General features: G+C 38.6%; 1 protein-coding gene across 14 annotated transcripts in view; it reads right to left on the reverse strand.

The window, feature by feature from the left end:
* Nucleotides 1–25,768, reverse strand: part of FARS2 (phenylalanyl-tRNA synthetase 2, mitochondrial) — a 538,848-nt gene that overhangs the window by 403,845 nt on the left and 109,235 nt on the right. For 11 of the 14 annotated variants that reach the window (XR_009604835.3, XM_060614894.1, XM_060614886.2 and 8 more), the window contains one exon: nucleotides 2,131–2,326. The exons of 2 other annotated variants lie outside the window; for them this stretch is intronic. The gene's annotated coding sequence lies outside the window, so the exon portion shown is untranslated. Of the gene's footprint in view, nucleotides 1–1,410; nucleotides 1,692–2,130; nucleotides 2,327–25,768 lie in introns of all 14 variants that reach the window. One more of the 14 variants, XM_078446669.2, reaches the window with a different exon arrangement.

Below are 25,768 nucleotides of genomic sequence, written 5' to 3' on the forward strand. Positions count from 1 at the left end.
GCTAGACAAGACAGAAATTTAGACTGAGAGTCACAATGTGACAATAATGGGTTAAGAAATGAACAGAAGATGTAAAAATGAAGAAGGATACCAATGAGAGAATAAATGAAAATATTTAAAACTTCTGAGACTCAAGGAAGGGAAGCTGAAGGAACTTTTAATAGATGGTCCTAATCTCTCAAGGAAAGCTGTAGATTTATAAATAAAAATACTGTGTATGATCTCAAATTCACCAAATAAATGTGATTTTTTTTTCAAAGACAAATGCTGTAATTTAGAATGAAAAGTTATAAATATTAGAAAACAGGGTCAGAGGAGGGCACTGTGCATGAAATTAAGGGGAATCCATTTAAGAGTTATTTGTAGAAAATAAAAATTAGGAGAAACATGAAAAATTTGAAAAAGTAAAATGAAACTGATTTAGAGAAAGTATAAGCCCAGAATGTGTAGGAAAATACTAGAGAAACAAGGATGATTGATGTGGTTACTAGGAAGTCAGGAGTCAGCCAAAAAGAAGTACCTGTTAATTCGTGACCTGTCATCCAGGAACAACCTAACAGCAGAGAGCAATCACTAGAATATTTTTCTAGACAGACCCAAAGATTACTGATTTTTCATAAATAAATAAATATTTAATATACATTCTGTACAAATCCAAGAAAGTCACCAACCAAGGATTCTGGAGGCTGGTGGATATTGATCTGAATATTACTTAGTACCAGATAACCTGTCTTCCTGGCACAGCCTTAATTTTAACCCATTTCACTCCAATCTCTTGGGTCCCCAGAGCTTTCTTAACTGAATGTTAGGCCTACTTTTCGATCAACCAATCATTGTAAGTCAGAATATCCTACAGGAATATCCTATAGGAATACAGCACAGCTCCTTATCAAGAAGGCAGTATCGCTTTTGAAAAAATATGCATTAATAACAAGAATGTTTACATTTTATAAAATAGTTTCACATGCATTTTATTATTATTGATTCCAATAAGACCTCCTGCAGTACACATAATTATTCATCACAATTCACAGAAAAAGAAATACCAGTTCATAAGTGACATAACTCAATTCCCATGGATAAAAGTAGAAAATAGGGGCCTCGAATCCTTGTCTTCTAACTTTAAAATCCCATGACCTTTCCAATATACTCTAAGCCACTGAAGAAGAAAAATAAGATGGAGACAAAAGAGGAACAAAAACAAAGGTATAAATAATAGTTTCTTTAGTCAGTGGTAAAAGTTTTAGTGCAATAAAATAAATATAAAAATGTCATACATTGACTACATAAGGAACTCTGTGTACTTCTCACTCTACCATGACTTGAAAAAAATATGCTATAGGTAGTCACTACTACTAAAAAATGCAATGACATTTTACTTACAAGGACATTTATTACTTTATTACTTACAAGGACATTTTGAGATGTCTGCAATGGGCCAAAACTCTTTTTAAAAGGCTATTCAGGTAAGTTCATACTGACTTTCTTTTGATACATTTTCCGATAAACATCAGAAGGCAAAATCACTCTGCTGGCTTTAGAGTGAGAGCCTCAGAGCCCTATAAAAAGTGCTCACTGGTGTTGTTTGTTGATGATGGGAACAATGAAGATAAGGGGTCATCTCTTCCAGTGTACAGGATGGGCTAATTCATTCCATCATATTTTCCTTCCTTCTTTGGTCATTCCAAGTTCTGCAAACATACAGTATTTTAAGCTACTTTGACTAATTACAGATCACAGGACATAAAAAAAAATATTATGGTACTCTAAATGACATTTACTTATAGCTACTACATAACTTTGTGTTTATAAGAAAAAAATAAATAATTACAAATAATAAATTCAAACCAGAAAATAAATGAAAAATCTGACTGGAACCTGCCTTTTCTTTATTCTTGGGTATTGATAGTTGTAGAAATTACCTAACACCACAAGAGTCCTTCTTCTCTTACTTTCTGGTCCTCTATTTACATAGTCCAAAACTGTGGATTATTAGAAAACAAACTTCTGACTTGATGTCATTACTACCATGAGTAACTGTGCTGCACTACCCAAATCCGCCCTCAAGAGAGAAGGACTCATCCACCCAGATGCCCCTCAGGTTTCAGCCTTTTTTAAAGATAGCCTCACCTCAAGAAAACTGCCTTGCCCAGGGTCATACAACCTTCCAGGAGCAGTCTGCATCCATTATGGTGGGTGGTTTGTTTCAGGAAAGGCTGGCTGACAGGCCCCCATGCAGGTGGCTGAGATTTTCGTTGGGACTGTGCGGAAGCTCAACTTCTCCCTCCGCCCAATCCAGCTTCTTCTCAGTCCCCCATAGGTGTTGCTGCCAAGAGCAATACCACATAATTAATAAGTGTCCTGCATGCTAAACTTCACCTCAGAGTTTGCTTCCTGGGAAACCCAGTCTGGGACACATTTAACAGAATTAAACCCTCTACTCTTCCTCCTAAAGCAGAAAGACAATATATTGAGCTTTATTTTGATGCTACCCTGACACTCATTTTCCTTGTAATCAGAGCAAATTGTTTTCTCTGCACTTAAAATACACATAAAATTTAAGTGTACAGTTCCATGGCATTTAGTACATTGACAATGTTGTGCAACATCACCACCATCTATTCCTGGACTGTTTTTATCATCCCAAACTGAAACTCCGGTAAAAACAATTTTTTTAAATGTTTATTTATTTACTTTGAGAGAGAGAGAGAAGGGGAGGGGCAGAGAGAGGGGGAGACAGAGAATCCCAAGTAGGCTCTGTGCTATCAGTGCAGTGCAGGGCTGGAACTCACAAACTGTGAGATCATGACCCAAGCTGAAATCAAGACTCAGGTGCTCAACCAACTGAGCCACCCAGGTGCCCCCAAACAATTATTTTTAAAGAAAAATTATATAGTGACATTTAAGACTTTTAACACCGTAAAATCCTTAAGGGAAGTGAGGCTAAAGTTCATCTTCTGCAAGTATCAAAAGCAATGTAGTTAGTTCTATGTTCCAACTTGGACAGAAAATGCTTCTTAAAAAATTGACACTGGAACCAAATGAGAGAAAAAAAGAAGTCCTAGCATACCATAAGCAGTACACCTTAAACAGACACTGGATCACTTTTTTCCAGCCCTTCTTGACAAATGGTGTTGTTATTTACAAGACAGAGCTTATTCTGACCAAAAACCAATGGTCCATGCCATCCAACAGAACTTTCTGCAATGACAGGACTGTCCTATATCCACACTGTCAAATATGGTAGACACCAGCCACATCTGGTTATTGAGTATTTGAGATGCGGCCAGTGCAACTGAGGGATTTCATTTTTAATTTTATTTTACTTAATTTTAATTGAAATTGGCCACATGTGACTAGTAGGTATATTAGGGCAGATCTAGACCCCCATATAAGAAAAATGAGGATTCTATAACCAAAACGATCAAAAATGATTCCCAAGATTGTGTTTTTAGTATATAAACTAGCTTCCAAAATAGTATATGGATTTCAGCTTATAAATAGGGAGAGCTATTCAATCTTCAGAAGAATTTAAAAAATTAGAAAACTAGAAAGGATCACAGAGATCATGAAGTCCAACAGTCATATTTTGTAGATACCAAGTCAAAGATTAGCTATATCCCCAAGGATGTGCAGCCAATGAGTCAGTCAGAGGTGAGAACATAGTGGCCTAATTCCCAGGTAAATGTTCCTTCTACTTCAACTTAAGTCTAGTTAAGATCTCACCTATAATGTAGAATCTAAAAAAGCAAGTACACAGAAGCATTAAGAGTAGAAAGGTAGGGGTGGAGTGGAGGGGGAAATGAAAAGATGTTGGTCAAAAGGTACAAAGATGCAGCATGACATCAACTATAGTTTATAATACTGTATTGAATACTGGAAATTCACAGAGAGCAGATTTAAGATACTCTCACTGAACATAGAAAAATGGTAACTATGTGAGGAAATGATTGTGAATTAGTTGGATTGTAGAAACCATTTCATATATGTGTATCAAAAAATTATATTATATACCTTAAATATACACAATTTTTATTTAAAAAAGTAAATTAAGTGAATTTAATAAATATATAAAAATAAAAAGGTATCTGAGGCATCTTGTTACATGGTCACAAATTATACTTGGATGCTTTTGGTTGTTCAATAGGCCACATGAGAACGCTGTAAACTGTCTTTACCACTATATATCTAGCACAAGTGACTAGAACTAGCAAAACATCAAGCAAATGTTTGTTGTTAGAATGAATGAATTTTGTAACGATTTAAACAGTCGGTCCTTTCAATTTCTCTCTAAGTCTTGTATGTAAATGAAACCAGGCAGCGCATTAAGTCTGCCTGACTGGTAATTTCTTCAAAGCACAGTTAGCAAACATGACCCACATATGGTCATAACCATACCAAAAAAAAAAGAAAAAAAAGAGATCAGGCACATTCCATTAACCTCCAGTTTCTACCAAGAAATATGAAGCGTGGCTCAGTCAACACAGTTTATACATTTTACCCCACTAAAATAATGGTGGGGAAATGCCCAACTTCCGTTAACTTTTACTCATAAAAGGGCAAAGCAAGAGTACGTTTATGCTCCTGCTGAGTAGTATGAATACAAAAAAAAAAAAAAAAAAAAAAGTCTCTAAAAAGGCAGCTATATTATTAGTGAGAGTGTTATTGGTGCAACCTTTCTAGAAGGGAATTCAGTAATACCAAGAGATTTAAAACTGTTCATACCCTTTGACAGGGTAATTACCTTTCTAGGAATTTATCACAAGGAAATAATGTAAATGAAGACAGAAGTTAAACACAAAGAAGTTTCATTATAGCATGATTTATAATACAAAAATATTAGAAACATAAACATCCCCCAACAAGGGAGTGATTAAGTAAATTATAGAACCATACAATAAAATATTATGCACTCATAAAGTATAATGGTTTCAAAGAGTTTTAATGATACAACCATATACTTATAAAGTGATAAATAGGATATAAAATTGTATATGATATGATCTTAACTATGTAAATATATATCTATACCTATAAATATACACATATTATATTTAGGAACTAAGCAAGATTTAATAGTTATAATCCCCAGTCCTTATTTTCTGTTTTGTACTTTTATATTTCTAAACTTTCTAAACAGATACTAAATTTTTAATTAAACTTTATTATGAAATATTGAATTATGATTATAAGAAGTTGTTTTAAAATATCTGTTGAGTTGAGCTCTAGCCATCTTAATTGCCTATACTAAACCCACTTATAACTACATCAAAAATAAATGCCACCAGTATAAATGTAACATGGCCATAGCAATGACCCGCTAAGCAATTATTTTTTTAGAACAATGCAGGTAGAATGCTTGGCATGTATAAACTTCTGTGCCTTTCCAATTTCCTCTCCCTAGCTATAAATCAACTGTCACAATCACCATGCCAATCACTCAATGTTATTTCCCTAAGATATTCAGATTTTCTAGGAAATTAATGCCAGATCCTATACCAAATAAATGATTCTCAATTATACCCATTAATGAAGTCTTTAATGCATGTTAAAGCTAAAATGTTACATTGTATTTTGGTTAAACAAACATTTCTTTCTAAAGGAAAATTCTCACTAAAACTTAGTTCAAACTAAGCTACTACCTATGCTTTATATGCAACTCATTGTATGGGACTGCCAGAGGATCTCAGAAAAGTATGGCAGTATTACTACCATCATGGTAATCATTAGCCTCAATCTGGCCATCTAATGATGGGCCAGCCCTGATACATGGAAGTTAAGAAGGCTTGTTCCAGTCTATCTCTTTATCATGGGTTTCTGGCCTAGCAGGCTCTCCTCAATTCAGTTCCCCCTTGTTTACTGTTATTACTGCACACTCACTGTTCAAGGGCCAAGAATTAACTCATGACACATTTTTCACTACAGCAGTTATGGGGTTTTACATCTGCTGTGATGTGTGTTTTTCAACACCACAAAGCACGTCTCCAGTTCTCTGCAGATACCAGTTGGGTGCCCTACAATTTACTGAATTCTGACATTATCTACCTGGAGATAGCATTAGATAGTGCAGGTTAAGAACTCAGTCCCACAAAACTGCCCCCTTGCCCCACTTTAGATGCCAATCACTAGTCTAGATGATGACCAGCTATAAGTCAGAGGTTCCCCCTCCTCAGGTTTTATCAATTTACTAGAGTGGAACTCAGGAGAATAGTTTACATACTATATCACTGGCTTATTATAAAAAGATATAACTCAGGAACATCCAGATAGAAGAGACACATAGGGCAAAGTTTGTGGGAAGGAGGATGGAGCTTCCATACTCTCTGGGCACACCACCATCCACATGACTAGCAACCCTGAAGCTCTCTCACCGCATCCTTCTGGGGTTTTATGGAGGATTCATTACATAGATCTGACTGATTAAATCAGTTGTCATGGTGGCTGGGCTCAATTTCCAGCCCCTCTGCCCCTCCTCAAAGGTCTTGTTGGTTCTCTTGGCAATCAGCCCCCATCCTCAGGTAACCTAGGGGCTTGCCAAAAGTCACTTCATTAATATAAACTCAGCTGTGCTAGGAAGGGTTTGTTATATGAGTAACAAAAGACACCCATTTTACCTTTATGTCCCTGGAGCTTTTTCTGGTAGTGGGGACAAAACTAAATATTATAACAAAAAATGTGACTATGGGTTACAATTACAATTAGAAATTACAAGGGCTGGGGCACCTGGGTAGGCTCAGTTGGTTGAGATTCCGACTTCAGCTCAGGTCACGATCTTGTATTTCGTGGGTTCAAGCCCCACATCGGGCTCTCTGCTATCAGCACAGAGCCTGCTTCAGGCTTCAGATCTTCTGTACCCCTTTCTCTCTGCCTCTCCCCAACTTGCGTGCACTTGCACACTCTCAAAAATAAAACTTTTTTTTAAAAAGAAAGAAATTACAAGGGTTTTAGGAGCTATATGCTAGGAACATAGACTAAACCAAGTATGTATTTCTTAATTTAAGTCTCATTAGCACATCTGCATTCATAATGTCACCGTCATCAGCACTACTGTCCTCATGCTGGCCTGAATTCCAGCAATTTCCTCATCATTCAAGGAATGTACAAGAGGCACAACATTATCAAATTTAGCATCTATTCAATTTATTTAATAGTCTGGGTGATCAACTTCTGGCATAAGAAGAGAGTGTGACATAATCTTTTCATTAGTGCCATGGTTTCCTTCAATGTCTCCTTTGCAGGTTCAATTTCAAACCTCATTGTAGTCCCAAGTCAGGACCAAGCATTTGTTGTGTTGATTGATCAACCTCATTTCAAGCACTAGCAACTGCATCAATAGCATTTTTAAGGTTGAGTTCTTGTACTGAAAGTTGTAAAACCCAAGGAATCTATTAACTACAGCAAGCATGCAGATTACCTTTATTTTTTTAACGTGTTTACTAACAGGAAACCTCACTTAAAACAAAATCAGGAAGTCTCAGGATGGGAAGCTCTATGCCCTTCCACTCTTTATCAATATCAATTGCAGACCCAACAAGAAAAGCCTGACTTGACCTTACTGGGACTTGACCTTACACATGGAAGGAAGCTGAAGGAAGAGATGCTTTCCTCATCCCCAGGTAACAGCTCAGCCAATGAGAAGCCACCATACTTGGAACTCTGAGTTTACTACAAGGAACTTTTAGTTCATAACTGCCTTCCCAACTTACTCATTTTCTCCTTGAAAAAGCTTGCCTCTCATTTGTTCCCCAGACTTGCCTGAGGTTTTGCCTCAGTTCAGTTGTCCTGGGATTGCAATTCTCTTTTATCCTCGAATAAATCCATCTTTTGCTGCTAAAATAACTGGCAGTTTTTACTTTTAGAGTTATCAGGGGCATAAAATTCTTTGGTCACCAGGCTCTATTAAATGTGTCCGTTAAAGATGTCACATTGTTGGGTTAGGTAGACGTCAAAAACATTACTTTTCACAATAAATTGAAAAGTAAGGCTGTGTAAACCAGTTATCTAGGAACAACAAAATTCCTTTTTTCTTCCAGTCCAGCTTATCATTAGTCAGTTTGTACTGCTGATTCAAAGGAGTAATAAACTGTTCAGAAAATACTTCTCTGGTTAGCTCTGCTGTCTTCTGTAAATAATAATTTCTAACTAAAATGCATGTATACTCATCCCCCCTTATTCATGGGGAATATGCTCCCAAGACCCCCCCCCCACAGTGGATGCCTAAAACTAAAGACAGTAATGAACCCTATAAATCCTTTTTTGCTATGCATACCTGTGATAAAATTTAACTTGTGAGACCCAGTAGAAGATTAATAACAATAAAATAGAACAATTATAATAGTATGCTCTAATAAACGTTATGTGAATGCCCCCCCCCTTCAAAATTGTTAGAGAAGCCAAGAACACACAGTTGAAACTTGGTCAAATAGGACAAAGGTCTTACAAATTAAACTACATACACCCAGGTCCTGGTCACCATAGCCAGAGTTTTTCCTCCTGAGACTGAGACTATCATGAAAAGGACCATATGCAAATGAAGTCAGTCATCAGAGACAAGACCACACATTATCTAGATAGCTGTAGCTTGGAGAATAAGTAGGAAAGTTATTCTGGGAGTGGTTCTGTTCAATACACAAAGAATAAAATCACCAAGAGTCCAGCTTGGCTGTGCAGAAGATCAGAAGATATGGTTTTGCAAATTCTGGAAATAACAGGGCACCACAAAAATTTATCTCCTGCTGGTTGAGTTGAAGTCAATATAAATAACCTGGATGTTTAAAATATAAATATTCACACTTTGAATGCCAAATGCATCTAGTAGTAACTATCTGTGGACATGTATATCTCTCCCACTAGAAAACAACCAATACAGGCTCAAACGGACACTGTGTTTTTGAAATCATTGATTTGCAATAACATGAAATGCCTAGGAGAAACCTTTTAACACACAGTTGTAACGAGAGCATCCCATATTCTTTCCTTGACTTTTGTCCATTTAGACACAATTATCCTTTTGCAGAGCATCGCTGTGCTTAATTCCTGGAAATTACTGTAGGCACCAATAGCAACAACCTGGCTTTTCTACCTGGGGCACTTTAACAGCACTGAAGAGAATAAAGTGAATAAACTCTTTTCTCTAAGGATTCACCGAGATATGTTTTTCTGATTGATTCTGGAGCATGTAAGTGACAAAAGGGAAGCCTGCAAGGCAGGAAGCTGTAGTGCCAGCACACAAGAGGGTCTACAGCTCGGAAACACCAGCAGTCCCTTCCCTTTCAAAAATGCTCTCTTCTTGCATGGATAAATGAAAGTACTTCTTACCTTAAGTGACTATTTATTTATCCATCATTGGTTTCAACAACATATTTAAGGCATGGCTTAAAGCCACCAGCAAGAAATTGGCACCAGACTTGACGCCTGGGGCACATGGCTTCCACAGATTGGCAAAGGTCCAGTTGCAATATTAACGAGTATACCATTTGTCAAGACAATTATGCAAGAAAACTTGGCAGCTGCTCACAGAGGGCAAGCCTGATGAGAAATGGTGCCAGAGCACACGGATCAGAGAGCCTGAGAAACCCCCTGGCAGTTCAGTCTTCTTTGGTAAGAGTTACCTTTTGTGTAGACAATGCCTTTTATTAAAATGAAGTCTTAAGGGGGAAGAAAGGAGCTGGAAAAGCAATTTTAAAATAGTCATTATCTGAATATACAATGCTCCCATTCAGAAGAAGTGTCTTTTCATCACTATAAATTCAGTTGAGAAATGACTACCAATATCATTCTTTGCTAATAAATGCCATATTTTCAAGAATGAAAGTTTTGAAAATGTTCTGTCACACGGGAAGTTTCTTAATTGTTCAAGAATAGAAGGGTACTCCAGAGAAAAGTTATCTAGTGATGGACATAAAAACAAATGGAAAAATACTGCACTTGGTTCCAAGAGAAATCAGTTCTGTTGCCCTAAGTCAAAAGGTTAAAATCTGTAATTAAACAAATGCACAAGGGAATGACTGCAGACCAAAGACGCTGCAAAATGAATTTGAAGATTGGTTAATAAGTATCTTAAAGATATCGCCATATTTGGAACTGCAGAGAGATTCCCAATCACTCTTGCACTATTTTTCAGTTAAGAAAAGTATCATCAGTTAAAATTAAGATCATGTCACCAGTATCCATTAGTATGAATGAAATACCAAAACTGCTAGTTACTCTTAACGTGAATCAACTACTAGTTATCACTTATTTTGTTTCTAATGAAAGGCCTATACTGTGGTTCTCCATCCACATTTGCAGAATGACAGAATAATTATCCACTAAATTCCACATGTAAGATAAATGTATAACAATCTTACTAAAGTACATGTACATAACAGGCTTAAAATTTTAAAAAAGTACTCAGCTAATGAAAAAGAATAAAGTTTTCACCCAGAAATAATTTAGCAAGCAGAGTGGCTATGGCAAATAAAATTGAAACTTGTTTTAAATCAATTCAATAGGAGGTTCGGGAAGATGGCGGCGTAGGAGGACGCGGGGCTCACAGCGCGTCCTGCCGATCACTTAGATTCCACCTACACCTGCCTAAAGAACCCAGAAAACCGCCAGAGGATTAGCAGAAGGGAGTCTCCGGAGTCAAGCGCAGACTAGAGGCCCACGGAAGAGGGTAGGAAGGGCGGTGAGGCGGTGCGCGCTCCACGGACTGGCGGGAGGGAGCCGGGGTGGAGGGGCGGCTCGCCAGCCAAGCAGAGCCCCCGAGTCTGGCTGGCAAAAGCGGAGGGGCCGGACAGACTGTGTTCCGACAGCAAGCGCGACTTAGCATCTGGGAGGTCATAAGTTAACAGCTCTGCGCGGAAAGCGGGAAGGCTGGAGGACAAAGGGAGGGAGAGCTGCTGAGCCCCCGGACGGCAGAGCTCAGCTTGGCGGGGAACAAAGGCGCCAGCGCCATCTCCCCCGCCCATCCCCCAGCCAAAATCCCAAAGGGAACCAGTTCCTGCCAGGGAACTTGCTCGCTCCGCGCAAACACCCAACTCTGTGCTTCTGCGGAGCCAAACCTCCGGCAGCGGATCTGACTCCCTCCCGCTGCCACAGGGCTCCTCCTGAAGTGGATCACCTAAGGAGAAGCGAGCTAAGCCTGCCCCTCCAGCCCCCGTGCACCTTGCCTACCCACCCCAGCTAATATGCCAGATCCCCAGCAACACAAGCCTGGCAGTGTGCAAGTAGCCCAGACGGGACACGCCACCCCACAGTGAATCCCGCTCCTAGGAGAGGGGAAGAGAAGGCACACACCAGTCTGACTGTGGCCCCAGCAGTGGGCTGGGGGCAGACATCGGGTCGGACTGCGGCCCCGCCCACTAACTCCAGTTATACACCACAGCACAGGGGAAGTGCACTGCAGGTCCTCACCACGCCAGGGACTCTCCAAAATGACCAAACGGAAGAATTCCCCTCAGAAGAATCTCCAGGAAATAACAACAGCTAATGAACTGATCAAAAAGGATTTAAATAATATAACAGAAAGTGAATTTAGAATAATAGTCATAAAATTAATCGCTGGGCTTGAAAACAGTATACAGGACAGCAGAGAATCTCTTGCCACAAAGATTGAGGGACTAAGGACCAGTCACGAGGAGCTGAAAAACGCATTAAACGAAATGCAAAACAAAATGGAAACCACGATGGCTCGGCTTGAAGAGGCAGAGGAGAGAATAGGTGAACTAGAAGATAAAGTTATGGAGAAAGAGGAAGCTGAAAGAAAGAGAGATAAAAAAATCCAGGAGTATGAGGGGAAAATTAGAGAACTAAGTGATACACTAAAAAAAAATAATATACACATAATTGGTATCCCAGAGGAGGAAGAGAGAGGGAAAGGTGCTGAAGGGGTACTTGAACAAATTATAGCTGAGAACTTCCCTGAACTGGGGAAGGAAAAAGGCATTGAAATCCAGGAGGCACAGAGAACTCCCTTCAGACGTAACTTGAATTGATCTTCTGCACGACATATCATAGTGAAACTGGCAAAATACAAGGATAAGGAGAAAATTCTGAAAGCAGCAAGGGATAAACGTGCCCTCACATATAAAGGGAGACCTATAAGACTCGTGACTGATCTCTCCTTTGAAACTTGGCAGGCCAGAAAGGCTTGGCACGATATCTACAGTGTGCTAAACAGAAAAAATATGCAGCCGAGAATCCTTTATCCAGCAAGTCTGTCATTTAGAATAGAAGGAGAGATAAAGGTCTTCCCAAACAAACAAAAACTGAAGGAATTTGTCACCACGAAACCAGCCCTACAAGAGATCCTAAGGGGGATCCTGTGAGACAAAGTACCAGAGACATCACTACAAGCATAAAACATACAGACATCACAATGACTCTAAACCCATATCTTTCTATAATAACACTGAATGTAAATGGATTAAATGCGCCAACTAAAAGACATAGGGTATCAGAATGGATAAAAAAACAAGACCCATCTATTTGCTGTCTACAAGAGACTCATTTTAGATCTGAGGACACCTTTAGATTGAGAGTGAGGGGATGGAGAACTATTTATCATGCTCCTGGAAGCCAAAAGAAAGCTGGAGTAGCCATACTTATATCAGACAAACTAGACTTTAAATTAAAGGCTGTAACAAGAGATGAAGAAGGGCATTATATAATAATCACAGGGTCTATCCACCAGGAAGAGCTAACTATTATAAATGTCTATGCGCCAAATACCCGAGCCCCCAGATATATAAAACAATTACTCATAAACATAAGCAACCTTATTGATAAGAATGTGGTCATTGCAGGGGACTTTAACACCCCACTTACAGAAATGGATAGATCATCTAGACACACAGTCAATAAAGAAACAAGGGCCCTGAATGATACATTGGATCAGATGGACTTGACAGATATATTTAGAACTCTGCATCCCAAAGCAACAGAATATACTTTCTTCTCGAGTGCACATGGAACATTCTCCAAGATAGATCATATACTGGGTCACAAAACGGCCCTTCATAAGTTTACAAGAATTGAAATTATACCATGCATACTTTCAGACCACAATGCTATGAAGCTTGAAATCAACCACAGGAAAAAGTCTGGAAAACCTCCAAAAGCATGGAGGTTAAAGAACACCCTACTAACGAATGAGTGGGTCAACCAGGCAATTAGAGAAGAAATTAAAACATATATGGAAACAAACGAAAATGAAAATACAACAATCCAAACGCTTTGGGATGCAGCGAAGGCAGTCCTGAGAGGAAAATACATTGCAATCCAGGCCTATCTCAAGAAACAAGAAAAATCCCAAATACAAAATCTAACAGCACACCTAAAGGAAATAGAAGCAGAACAGCAAAGGCAGCCTAAACCCAGCAGAAGAAGAGAAATCATAAAGATCAGAGCAGAAATAAACAATATAGAATCTAAAAAAACTGTAGAGCAGATCAACGAAACCAAGAGTTGGTTTTTTGAAAAAATAAACAAAATTGACAAACCTCTAGCCAGGCTTCTCAAAAAGAAAAGGGAGATGACCCAAATAGATAAAATCATGAATGAAAATGGAATGATTACAACCAATCCCTCAGAGATACAAACAATTATCAGGGAATACTATGAAAAATTATATGCCAGCAAATTGGACAACCTGGAAGAAATGGACAAATTTCTAAACACCCACACTCTTCCAAAACTCAATCAGGAGGAAATAGAAAGCTTGAACAGACCCATAACCAGCGAAGAAATTGAATCGGTTATCAAAAATCTCCCAACAAATAAGAGTCCAGGACCAGATGGCTTCCCAGGGGAGTTCTACCAGACATTTAAAGCAGAGATAATACCTATCCTTCTCAAGCTATTCCAAGAAATAGAAAGGGAAGGAAAACTTCCAGACTCATTCTATGAAGCCAGTATTACTTTGATTCCTAAACCAGACAGAGACCCAGTAAAAAAAGAGAACTACAGGCCAATATCCCTGATGAATATGGATGCAAAAATTCTTAATAAGATACTAGCAAATCGAATTCAACAGCATATAAAAAGAATTATTCACCATGATCAAGTGGGATTCATTCCTGGGATGCAGGGCTGGTTCAACATTCGCAAATCGATCAACGTGATACATCACATTAACAAAAAAAAAGAGAAGAACCATATGATCCTGTCAATCGATGCAGAAAAGGCCTTTGACAAAATCCAGCACGCTTTCTTAATAAAAACCCTTGAGAAAGTCGGGATAGAAGGAACATACTTAAAGATCATAAAGGCCATTTATGAAAAGCCCACAGCTAACATCATCCTCAACGGGGAAAAACTGAGAGCTTTTTCCCTGAGATCAGGAACACGACAGGGATGCCCACTGTCACCGCTGCTGTTTAATATAGTGCTGGAAGTTCTAGCATCAGCAATCAGACAACAAAAGGAAATCAAAGGCATCAAAATTGGCAAAGATGAAGTCAAGCTTTCGCTTTTTGCAGATGACATGATATTATACATGGAAAATCCGATAGACTCCACCAAAAGTCTGCTAGAACTGATACATGAATTCAGCAAAGTTGCAGGATACAAAATCAACGTGCAGAAATCAGTTGCATTCTTATACACTAACAATGAAGCAACAGAAAGACAAATGAAGAAACTGATCCCATTCACAATTGCACCAAGAAGCATAAAATACCTAGGAATAAATCTAACCAAAGATGCAAAAGATCTGTATGCTGAAAACTATAGAAAGCTTATGCAGGTAATTGAAGAAGATATCAAGAAATGGAAAGACATTCCCTGCTCATGGATTGGAAGAATAAATATTGTCAAAATGTCAACACTACCCAAAGCTATCTACACATTCAATGCAATCCCAATCAAAATTGCACCAGCATTCTTCTCGAAACTAGAACAAGCAATCCTAAAATTCATATGGAACCACAAAAGGCCCCGAATAGCCAAAGTAATTTTGAAGAAGAAGACCAAAGCAGGAGGCATCACAATCCCAGACTTTAGCCTCTACTACAAAGCTGTCATCATCAAGACAGCATGGTATTGGCATAAAAACAGACACATAGACCAATGGAATAGAATAGAAACCCCAGAACTAGACCCACAAACGTATGGCCAACTCATCTTTGACAAAGCAGGAAAGAACATCCAATGGAAAAAAGACAGTCTCTTTAACAAATGGTGCTGGGAGAACTGGACAGCAACATGCAGAAGGTTGAAACTAGACCACTTTCTCACACCATTCACAAAAATAAACTCAAAATGGATAAAGGACCTGAATGTGAGACAGGAAACCATCAAAACCTTAGAGGAGAAAGCAGGAAAAGACCTCTCTGACCTCAGCCGTAGCAATCTCTTACTCGGCACATCCCCAAAGGCAAGGGAATTAAAAGCAAAAGTGAATTACTGGGACCTTATGAAGATAAAAAGCTTCTGCACAGCAAAGGAAACAACCAACAAAACTAAAAGGCAACCAACGGAATGGGAAAAGATATTTGCAAATGACACATCGGACAAAGGGCTAGTATCCAAAATCTATAAAGAGCTCATCAAACTCCACACCCGAAAAACAAATAACCCAGTGAAGAAATGGGCAGAAAACATGAATAGACACTTCTCTAAAGAAGACGTCCGGATGGCCAACAGGCACATGAAAAGATGTTCAACGTCGCTCCTTATCAGGGAAATACCAATCAAAACCACACTCAGATACCACCTCACGCCAGTCAGAGTGGCCAAAATGAAGAAATCAGGAGACTATAGATGCTGGAGAGGATGTGGAGAAACAGGAACCCTCTTGCACTGTTGGTGGGAATGCAAATTGGTGCAGCCGCTCTGGAAAGCAGTGTGGAGGTTCCTCAGAAAATTAAAAATAGACCTACCCTATGACCCAGCAATAGCACTGCTAGGAATTTATCCAAGGGATACAGGAGTACTGATGCATAGGGGCACCTGTACCCCAATGTTTATAGCGGCACTCTCAACAATAGCCAAATTATGGAAAGAGCCTAAATGTCCATCAACTGATGAATGGATAAAGAAATTGTGGTTTATATACACAATGGAATACTACGTGGCAATGAGAAAAAATGAAATATGGCCTTTTGTAGCAACATGGATGGAACTGGAGAGTGTGATGCTAAGTGAAATAAGCCATACAGAGAAAGACAGATACCATATGGTTTCACTCTTATGTGGATCCTGAGAAACATAACAGAAACCCATGGGGGAGGGGAAGGAAAAAAAAAAAAAAAAAAGAGGTTAGAGTGGGAGAGAGCCAAAGCATAAGAGACTGTTAAAAACTGAGAACAAACTGAGGGTTGATGGGGGGTGGGAGGGAGGGCAGGGTGGGTGATGGGTATTGAGGAGGGCACCTTTTGGGATGAGCACTGGGTGTTGTATGGAAACCAATTTGACAGTAAATTTCATATATTAAAAAATAAAAAAATAAATAAAAAAAAAAATAAAAAATAAAATAAATCAATTCAATAAACTGCCTATTAAAAACTATTTTAGGCAATTAGAAATATTACTGTTACATAGAAAAATAGCCTCCAGGTTAAAAATTATTTTCTCCTAAATATTCTAAATAAATTGATTTTAGCTAAGATTCTCCAAATAAAGTTGCTGCATATAAAATCCTGGAGTCTGGGCTGTAGTGGTGGAAGGAATAAATCACAGCACACAAAGGCTTGGCCAGTCCTCAGTTCCACAATTATTAAGTAGATGCTATCAGCCTGAAATATGTGTCTACCAACAAATGGTAAAATAAAATCACCTCCTCTCAAAAGTGTTTCCTTTCTTCTTTATATTATTTTTTTCATTCAGTTCTCACTACAACACAACAAAAAACATAAACGGATTTGTCCAAAGTCAACTGAGAACTGAAAGCCCTGAATGGAGCATCAGGAATCAAGCCCAGGCCTTCTGACTCTTGCCAGATCCTGGTCTGTCCTGCCACTGCCATTATCAGCCCTCTCCTGATAAATACCTGCTGCCCTCACTTTTTCCAATGGACAGTCCTGATAAGCTCCTTGTCAGTTTTCTTTTCAAATGAAAACACACCTTCCCTTTGAAATGTTTTGTAATTGCAGAGGTGTTTTATCTCTGTTAAACTATGTCTTATCCTTCCTACTTTCCTCAAACACAGCTGTGCCCTCTCTTCTCTCTTCCCCACGTGCACATAAGACACTCACTGAGCTCACCCGGCAGCTGCAAATCCATCTGTTAGAGCTTAAGCTACTGGAGGACAGGGACAATGTTTTTGTCCCTAAAAGGAATGTTTTCCCAAGCCAAAAGGAGTGAACTCCACTAAGAATATCCATGTTATATCTTTCTGTATTACTGTTCTGCTGAGAAAAGACACTATTCATGAACTCACAGTGACATTTCCACGGGACCACCCTCTCCCCACAGCACATGTAATTATAAAGTGATGACAAGCAAAGTACAGCAGTGAAGGTCATTTAGAAAGCCATTTGAAAACGTGGAAATCAAACAACATTCTTTAATTCTTGCTTCAGAGAAGGTTGTTATGTGCACACTAAACCATATTCTGAATATAGTGACAGGAGGGCAGAACAGTGAAATTTAGGCCCACTTATGAAGGTTCCATCAGCCTCAATCAGTCCAGATCATATTATGCTCTCTGTTAAAATTCCCCTGTAAAGGGGCACTGGGTGGCTCAGTCAGTTAAGCATCAGACTCTTATTTTGGCTCAGGTCATCATCTCACAGTTCAGGAGATCGAGCCTTGCCAGGCTTTCCACTGACAGCACAGAGCCTGCTTGGGATTCTCTCTCTCTGCCTCTCCCCTGCTTGTGCATGCACATGTGTGCACTCTCTCTCTCAAAATAAATAAAAACTAGCAGTGCCTAGGTGGCTCAGTCAGTTAAGCAGCCAACTTTGGCTCAGGTCATGATCTCAAGGTTCATGGGTTTGAGCCTCGGATTGGGCTCTGTGCTGACAGCTCAGAGCCTGAAATGTGCTTCAGATTCTGCCTGTCTCTCTGCCCCTCCCCCACTCGCACTCTGTCTCTCTCTCTCAAAAATAAAATAAATAAATAAATAAATAAATAAATAAATAAAATCCCCTGTAAAAAAGTTCTGCATTTCTCTGTACACTATGTAACTTAAAGGATTAGCTAGTGCATGAAATCAGTTCATTGAAATTGCAAAGCATATATGAAACAAAAATGATGAAAATAATATACACACAGTCCATTCTCATTATTCACGGTAGTTATGATCTATAACATCTCTAAGAACACTAGATTAGTGAATACTGAACCACTGCTCCTAGGGGAAATACAGAGTTAGTTTCCTGTGAGCCTCTGTTCACATTTTTGTCAACTAATCAATACATAACCTTGTTTTATGTGTGTTTCTGTTAAAAGATACTCTACTTAATATATACTGTAGATTCACTAAAGTTGAATTCACAACCAACGGCGCTATAACTCAGGGCCTGAATGAAGCTATCTAACACAGGTATTTTCTCAATAAGGCATATCACAGCCTTCTTGAGCTTGGGAGCACAAGACAGCACTTGAGCACTACTCTTGGGGGCCATTATAAACAGCAAAATCATCAACAACACAAAAATGTGAAAAACATGGCACTAAATAGCTGGCAAAAAGTACACACATTTATAGAAAGAGCTGAAACAAGAAGGTAGAGCATTGTGTTATTGGACCTCAGGTGGAAACATGGGTGAATCAAAGTTTTGATGCTCTTTACGTATCCTCAAATGACCATGAAAACTCTACAAGTATTGATTTTGAGGTTACAAACAAATGTTAGCAACTAAGCAAATTCACAAATACAGAATCCATGAATAATCCAGGAATAATAAGGGCTGCGTGAATGTCAAGCTTTGACAATAACAGATGCCTCCACGGAAGTGAACCTAGCTGGCTGGGAGATGGGGGCAGGGAGGCTTACTTTTGTACCAAAGTGTTAGAACATCTTGCATTTTCTGTGTGTGTGTGTGTGTGTGTGTGTGTGTGTGTGTGTGTGCGCGCGCGCGCGTGTGTGTGAGAGACAGAGACAGAGACAGAGAGAGAGACAGAGAGAAACAGAGAATTTTATGACCTGTGCTCAGAGAAAATAGCATGAAACATACTAATGATATAAAAAATATAAAAGTAAGTTTGGGGTTCTAATAGTAAAAAGACAACCAAATAAAATTAGGAATAAGGAAGAATGAAAGTAGAAACAAATAAATTCAAAAACAGAAAATCACAAATATTTGGAGTTTCTCTGCTTGGAAATGACAACACACTCTCATTAAGAGAACAGCACAGAGGGAAGAAAAAAAAAATCCCATGATTTTTTAAGCTCTCAATTCCCACACAAGGAGGGGGCTACAGGAGGTATGATACAAAATGAAGATATTTTAGAAATAATTATATAGTAAAGTATGAGCTTTACACATAATTTAATTTTTTCCAAGTATTATTATTTTAAACAATATTTAAAATGCTTTTGCATAAGACAGTGGTTCTCAAAGTATGGTCCCAGGAACAGCAACATCAACATCAAAAAAGAAACTGTGAGGGGCACCCAGGTGGCTCAGTGGGTTAAGCGGCCGACTTTGGCTCAGGTCATGATCTTGCAGTCCGTGAGCTCAAGCCCCACGTCAGGCTCTGTGCTGATAGCTCAGAGCCTGTACCCTGCTTCAGATTCTGTGTCTCCCTCTCTCTCTACCCATCCCCCTCTCCCACACGCTCTCTCCCTCCCTCCCTCTCTCTCAAAAATAAACATTAAAAAAAGAAAAAGAAAAAAAAAAAAAAAGAAACTGTGAGTAATAGATTCTCAGGCCCTACCCCAGACCCAAGAAATAGAGACTCTGGAGCAGGGCCAGCAGTCTGTAACTTAACAAGGCTTCTGGATGATTCTATGTCAGCAAAACTTGGAGAACCACTGGTAGAGAAACATTTTGAAATGTTACTATACTATTTAACAAAGGCTATAAACAAAATTTAAACTTTTCTCAATGACAACAGTCACCCTTTAGGAAAAGCTATTGCTATTTCTGCAGTTTTTTTAGTGTTTAATTCTTTTTTGCCTCTTTCAATTTCAGTTGGCCAGCAGAACCTCTACCACAATTATAATAGTACTAGTAGCTCTGCGATGCTCTCAGAGTTTGAGGCTTTCACTCTGTTGTAAACTATCAGGGAAGCAAAACAATTAAGCTAATTAGAATTAAATGCTATGTATCCATAAGAGTGGGTGCAGTCCTAAAGCATAAAGTGCCTGGTGTTAGTGCAAGAAGATTGAAGTGGCAAGTTTTTTATTCCTATAAGGCTTTTAATTCCCAGATGTGGCCGTGCACCAAAAGAATGACATGGGTAGAATATTAATCTCTAGAGATGATGGAGATGTTACCATATTAAGATTTGGAAATATTTTTCACTTAGACTAAAATATATGTCTATGACTACTGTTATAAGAATTCACTTCAAAAAGTACACAGTTGCAAAGAGTTCTAGAAGCCTGGTTTCCAGTTCTACCTTGGGCTTCATTCTTCCACAGCCTTTCCAACATTAGAAAAGATGGTTCTCTCATTTGGCTAGTTAAGCAACTGTTTATATTGAAGAGAAACTTAAAATTTTAAAGTCAGGGGGAACTTAAAGATGAGATAGATCCAGTATGGCATTTAACAGATGTGAAAACTGAGGCCCAAAGACACCTTCCCTGCAGAGACCAGGCCTTCTATTCCCCTTTACTTGTCACCTAGTATTCTTTCCATCGTCCCACCAGTATTTTCGTCCACACAAATAAAGCACAAGCACCCACAGAGTGGTAAGCAAACACTTGAGCAGCGTAGGCATTACATACTTAAATTATTTTAGATTTTAGAATAGCCAAAATAATCTTGAAGAAGAAAAACAGAGATGGAAGTATCACAATTCCAGATTTCAACTTATACTACAAAGCTGTAGTAATCAAAACAGTATGGCACTGGCACAAAAATATACACAAAAATCAATAGAACAGGATAGAAAACCCAGAAACAAATCCATGATTGTGTGGTCAATTCATTCAACAAAGCTGGCAAGAATATGCAATGAGAAAAAGACAGTCTCTTCAACAAATGGTGCTGGGAAAACTGGAGAGCTACGTGCAGAAGAATGAAAATGGACCACTTCCTTATATTAGACACAAAAATAATCTCAAAATGGATGAAAGACCTAAATGTGAGACCTGAAAATATAAAAAACCTAGAAGACAGCACACGCAGTAATTTCTCTGACAGGATCCATAGCAATATCTTTCTAGATATCTCCTGAGGCAAGGAAAATAGAAGCAAAAATAAACTATTGGGACTACAGCAAAATAAAAAGCTTCTGCACAGTAAAGGAAACAATCAACAAAAGTAAAAGACAGCCTACTGAATGGGAGAAGATAATTGCAAATGAAAAATGATAAAGGGTTAGTACCCAAAATATACAAAGAACTGATACAACTCAACATCCAAAAAACAAACAATCCAATTCAAAAATGGGCAGAAGACATGAACAGACATTTCTCCAAAAATGACATACAGATGGCCAACAGACACGTTAAAAGATGCTCAACATCACTCATCATCAGGGAAATGCAAATCAAAACTACAATGAGGCATCACCTTACACTTGTCGGAATGGCTAAAATCAAAAACACAAGAAACAAGTATTGCCAAGGATGTAGAGAAAAAAGAACCGTCATGCACTTTTGGTAGGAATGCAAAACACAGTGGTGTACCACTGTAGAAAACAGTATGGAAGTTTCTCAAAAAGTTAAAAATAAAAGTACCCTACAGTCTAGTAATTGCATTACAGGGTATTTACCCAAAGAATACAAGAACACTAATTCAAAAGGATACATGCACCCCTATGTTTATTGCAGCATTATTTATAATAGACAATCTGTGGAAGCAGCTCAAGTGTCCATCGATAGATGAATGGATAAAGAAGATGTGGAGTGTGTGTGTGTGTGTGTGTGTGTGTGTGTGTAATGGAATATTAGTCAGCCATAAAAAAAAAGAATGAAAACTTGCCATCTGCAAGAATATGGATGGAACTACAGTATAATGGTAAGTGAAGTAAGTCAGTCAGAGAAAGACCATATGATTTCACTCACATGTGGAATTTAAGAAACAATACAAAGGAACAAAGGAAAAAGAGAGGAGAGAGACAGAGAGGCAAACTAAGAAACAGACTGTTAACTATACAGAACAAACTGATAGTTACCAGAAGGGAAGTGGGCAGGGGAGATGGGTGAAATAGGTCAAGGAGATTAAGAAGACACTTCTGAGCACTGAGTAATGTATACAATTGTTGAATCACTATATCGTACACTTAAAACTATTATAACAGTGTATGTTAACTATATTGGAATTAAAACTAAAAATTAAAGAAACATCAATGCTAATCTTCTTGAAAGAGGGGCATTTTTTTTTTAAGGCTTCCTCCCAGAAATCAAAGTTTCTGTCAAAAAAAATCATGCTAATAGAAGACCTACCTTATAAATGGGAAAAAACGAAAGTGGTTTTCAAATTTTTACTGCCAGAGATTTAGTCTGTTAGACAGTGTCCCTGTCTTTTTATGGTGATTGCAAAAGTGTACCGCCTCTAAGTGACTGAATAGGACAAAACCAGAAACTGAGTATTCACATTTGGAAAAAGCTTAAGTGTCCAACTCTAAGGGGCTGGTGAAATAAAGTACTGGCACTGTTAAACTAATTTTAAAAAGAGGTCATTAGACAGAGGTTGCTCTAAGACTATGGCAGCCTACCTAAGCAATTCAAAATCTACACCCGCAAAAGTCTCAAGGTTACAAAATCAAAACTTAAGGACAACTGATCACAAACAGCCAACTAGACTTTAAGCTATTGCCAATCAATAATTTCCTTACTTCATTTCCACCTTTTCTCTATAAAAGCCTCTCCCCACACTCCTGTCCATGGAGTGCTCCTATCCATTTTTGGTTTGGCACTGCCCAATTCAAATCAGTATTTGCTCAAACTCTTAAAATGTTTAATATGCATCAGATTATCTTTTAACAGTTCAAATGATGTGGGAGAAAACATTAATTGAAAATATTTTTTGACATTGGTCAAGGGTCACAAAACAGATAAAGCAGCTAAAAAATTATACATATAACATGATAACGTATTTTTTACGTATGTGTGTAGGTCTTAACCTAGAAAAACTACCATATGAACATAGAAAGAAATTAACTGCCTCTGATTTCCCCCACCCTGCTTTTATGCACTGAGCTTTTGTAATGTAGTTTCTTGTGGAGGATCAGTTCATCTCTGTCAATATTCTGTCAAAGTACTCCTGAAAATCCTCCATGAGCTATTATGAGGAATATATCAGGAATGTGTTTTCTGGAGATATAGATTTTTATGGGTTTGCTAAACTTCAAGTCCACCAACCAGTTGTTCATCGTACTGTGAAAAGGTATGTTCCCACAATCTAAAAAAAATTAATTTCACATCTCCCTATCCAGTTCTTTTGTTTGGTCATAAAGCTTATTTCCTTTCCTTCATAAAAACTACAGCACTTGTAAGGAAAGGAAAAGTTTTCCTCAACCCTCTTAGAGTTTATGACAGAGTTGAAAATTAAACTGACAAAGACAGCTAATCCTATTAATCTAACAGGAGAAAAACACACGCAAATTTTATTAAATGTCTACATGTATGTGGGAGCCTTCACAAGAGAATGAGGGCCCAAAGACAGGAAGCGTTTATAGCTTACAGACAGAGAAACAATCAATTTGTGAAGGGTGAGGGCAGTAAATAATAAAGTAACTAGGAAAGTAGGGGTTAGTCTAACAAGGTTTGTTTGGACAGATTTCTTGTCATTTTTTTCAAATTCGTCAGTTTAAGATCTTCAATACGCCAAGGTGCCTTATTTTGGGGTGAGCATATCTTGAACCCCATTGCATTCATGTAGTCAAATAAAGCTTCCAGCATATTTGCATTAGTGTCTCAAATATCCCAGCTACAAAGGCAAGTACTTGGAATATAAAGATGAATAAATGATAGCCTTCTCCTCAACCTCACAGTCTGAAATCCAGTATAACAGAGTGAAATAAATATGGTCCTGATGCTCCCTGAAGCTACAATCCCCTCCCTGGATAGTATCCCCTCACTTAGATGCTTCTAGATTGCAAATATTTACAACCACACTTGTCTTCACTCTGTATTTTCAGAACCTAACCAGTGAATTGGCAAAAAGAAGGAACTTACCAAATGAATAAAGGACTGTCAAAGATACAAAAGGCTGGAAGACAACCCAGCCCTCCAAAGGAATTTATTTTTATGATGATTTTTTAAATTAAACTTTTAATCTTGAGATAATTCTTGATTTGCATACCTACAGTTAGAATAAATAACACAGAGAGAAACCAAGGTCCAGTTTCCCCCAGTGATAACATATGCAAAACTATGGTACCAAAATCAAACCCAGGATGCTGACACCGATAACATTCAACACAGAACATTTCCAACACCAAAAGGAGCCCCTGAGCTGCCCTTTCACAGCCAGGCTCACCTCTCTCCCCTACCATGTCCATCACCCACAGTAACCAGTAAGTCTGTGCTCCACTTCCATGCTTTTAGAATTTCAAGAATGTTATATAAATGGCACATATAATACAGGCCCACTTAGGGTTGCGTATTTTCATTTGGCTTAATTCCTTGGAGCCATCCAGGCTGTTGTATCAAGATTTTCTTCCATTTTATTGACTAGTACCCATGTGTGAGATCACAGAAAATATATAGAAATAAATATACTGGGTCTCTGTCCCTGCCTTTTGGCAAAGAGCTGATAAAGCTGTTACAAATTCCTAAGCAATAAGAACAGTAGGAGCATCTCTTGTTCTAGTATTTAGTCTTTGACTCCATCCCTGACACAAGGCTTTTCAAACCCTTGTAAATTCCTACACGGTAAGAGCACTGGAGGCAACTTTTGTTCTAATGAGGCAACTCTAGGTGGGCTCCTGGATGGAGGCTGGTCACCAGAAAGACCAAGCCCTGAGTAGAAGCTTGGAATATCCAGTCTTACCTCCCATCCCCCAAGGAGGGGAGAGGGGCTAGAAATGGAATTAATAATTAGTCATGCTTATATGAGGCAGCCTCCAAAAATCCTAATAGCACAAGGTTTGGAGAACTTCCAGGTTGAACACATCCACATTAGGAGGGGTGGTGCACTCCAACTCCACAGAGATGGAAGCTCTTGCACTCAGGAGCCCCCACCAGAGCTCACCCTATGTAATCTCCTATCTAGCTATTCATCTGTACCCTTTACCATATCCTGTAAGAGACTGGTAAACATAAATTAAGTGTTTTCCTGAATTCTGTGAGCCACTCCAGCAAATTAATGGGGAAACTGAGGAGGGGGCTGAGCGAACCTCTAATTTCTGAGCAGTTGCTCGGAAGCTCGGGTGATACTCGCGATGGGCATCTGAGGTGTGTAGGTGTGTGTTTTGGGACTGAGCCCTTAAGCTATGGCACCTGACATTATCTCTGGGTAGACACTGTTAGGACTGAATTAAATACTGGGACACCTAGCTTATGTCTGAGAACTGCTTACTGATGTGGGGAAAAATCTCTGAATGTTCAGTGACCAGAAGTGTCAGAAGAGAAGCATTCTCTGTAAAGGCAAACAAGACAGGCAAAGAGGATGAGGAAACATGAAGGAAAGAAAAAAAAAAAAACACAAAAAAACCAGAGACTTTCTGCTTTACACCAGTTTGCTTTACTACAGTCTAATGAGTCACCCTTTGAAGGATATCT

This window comes from Panthera onca, chromosome B2, assembly GCF_046562875.1.
Source record: "Panthera onca isolate mPanOnc1 chromosome B2, mPanOnc1 haplotype 2, whole genome shotgun sequence".
Lineage (NCBI taxonomy): Eukaryota > Metazoa > Chordata > Mammalia > Carnivora > Felidae > Panthera > Panthera onca.